The sequence below is a fragment of the Branchiostoma floridae genome, chromosome 7 (assembly GCF_000003815.2).
Source record: "Branchiostoma floridae strain S238N-H82 chromosome 7, Bfl_VNyyK, whole genome shotgun sequence".
Classification (NCBI taxonomy): Eukaryota; Metazoa; Chordata; class Leptocardii; order Amphioxiformes; family Branchiostomatidae; genus Branchiostoma; species Branchiostoma floridae.
Window position 1 is genome coordinate 9,205,857 of NC_049985.1, and position 2,577 is coordinate 9,208,433.

Here is a 2,577-nt window from a genome sequence, read left to right on the forward strand (position 1 = left end):
TGACAGGTATTGACAGACGTGGCCCACGTAAACGACCTGTTATCTCTTGATGTTTTTGTCAAGTTGTAATCATTTTCTTGGAACGCATCAATCAAGATTTAGTCATCTGAACACAGAGTCTGGACTCCGCACGAAATCTTGGCTTTCTTGCTCGCCTGAAGCAAAGTGACATCCATCACACATCGGACCTGTCAGCTGCCATGTCCAACTTACTCTAGTCTCTTCGGGTATCTATTCATCATGTCATCATAATGTATGAATTGTGAAGCAATCTATAGATTTTATCAATCTGTATCGGATAAGTTTATTACGCATTGATGTGACGTCTGTAGGATATCACAAAGATCGTGTGAACATGTTGAAGACAGAGGACTTTCGGCAGATGAAAAGCATGTGCCGCCAACTCCCATCCTTCGCTTCAGGCGAAAGTTGAAGAATTGTCAATGTCAAGGAGTATATGACCCATAGAAAAGTCTATATAATTGTCATTACTTTCAATCAATTGGAGGTGGGGAATGGGCAAAGATAAAGAGCAAAGCCAGTTATGTTCATTACAATGCACAGACAGCCTCAAGGTGCAAATTCCCGTCTTGATTTTTTTTGTCTTAAGGCAAAATTTGACCGAAAAACAACGCCAATGTCTAGCCTGTCCCAACACACCCCTTTTCGTCTATGACGCCGCCGACGTGCCATGCATGTGAACTATGGTAGTAAAAACTCGACACATCTCTGTGAAACTTGTACACAAAAAAAAAACGATGTTACCGTGTCCATCGTGCAACTTTTTATGTCGAAAGTTCAATAAGGTCTAGACTTTATTTACCTGGATATCTTCATGCGGACACCGCCTACAGATATTGCAAGATAAGCTAGCCCCCTCTCAATAGGAAAACAAGAAATTTAGGCTCATCATCAAACCAATCGTGTCAGAGTAAGAGGGTAGCAAGAGTGGAAAAGATGCGTGAGGATTAATTTTGTCGAACTTAGAAACTATGAGCAGGCGATATCATTGGTTTCTGGCTGGTAGCTAGAAGTGCGCGTTTGTTTTCCAAGTATGTTGACTCTTGATAGTGACAGGTATTGACAGACGCGGCCCACTCAAACGACCTGTTATCTCCTGATGTTTTTGTGAATTTGTAATCATTTTCTTGGAACGCACCAATCAAGATTTAGTCATCTGAACACAGAGTCTGGACTCCGCACGAAATCTTGGCTTTCTTGCTCGCCTGAAGCAAAGTGACATCCATCACACATCGGACCTGTCAGCTGCCATGTCAAACTTACTCTAGTCTCTTCGGGTATCTATTCATCATGTCATCATAATGTATGAACTGTGAAGCAATCTATAGATTTTATCTGTATCGGATAAGTTTATTACGCATTGATGTGACGTTTGTAGGATGTCACAAAGATCGTGTGAACATGTTGAAGACAGAGGACTTTCGGCAGATGAAAAGCATGTGCCGCCAACTCCCATCCTTCGCTCCAGGCGAAAGTTGAAGAATTGTCAATGTCAAGGAGTATATGACCCATAGAAAAGTCTATATAACTGCCATTACTTTCAATCAATTGGAGGTGGGGAATGGGCAAAGATAAAGAGCAAAGCCAGATATTTGCATTGCAATGCACAGACAGCCTCAAGGTGCAAATTCCCGTCTTCTTTTTTTTGTCTTAGGGGAAAATTTGACCGAAAAACAACGACAATGTCTCGCCTGTCCCAACACACCCCTTTTCGTCTATTACGCCGACGACGTGCCATGCATGTGAACTATGGTAGTAAAGGCTCGAGACATCTCTGTGAAACTGTCTTGTTGATTTTCGGAGAACGTCATGCAGAAACTTATGTCCATCGTGTCAGTCAAAATAAGAGTGGGGAAGATGCGAAAAGATTCATTTTGTAGAATTTAGAAACCATGTACAGGTAATATCCTTGGAGCAAGCTGATAGCTAGAAGTGCGCGTTTGTTTTCCAAAAAGTGTGTTGGTTCTTGATAGTGACAGGTAGTGACATACGTGACCCCCGTAATATGTTTTTGTGAATTTGTAATTGTTTTCCAGGAACGCAGCAATTTAGATTTAGTCGTCTGAACACAGAGTCTGGACTCCGCACGGAATCTTGCTCGCCTGAAGCAAAGTGGCATCCATCACACATCGGACCTGTTATCTATTCTTGGTTCCACTCAGTAATAGCAGCACGTCTTTAACAGCCCCGGGCTGGGTGACTCATTCAAGACCTGTTCTATAACAATACCTGGCAGACAGACTATTATTCTGTTCAGACGTCAGCATCATGATAAGAATAATGATTGGACAAAAGCAACTGAGACGATCTCGACAGACAAGACGCTGGGGGATGGAATCGTACCCGAGTAATAAGGTGAACCTGAGAGGGAACGTGAAGCGGGTATCTTAGACCGTTTCTACTGGCAAACAGCAGCTCATTCGTGCCACATGCCCCGGTAGCCTCCACCAGGCTCCGCGGATCGGTGGTCTAAAGTAGAAACTGGACAAGTAGAGTCAATAGTACGCTAGGGGAGTCGGCCGACCATAGGACTTATTTCCTCACTGGCCGGCCGGG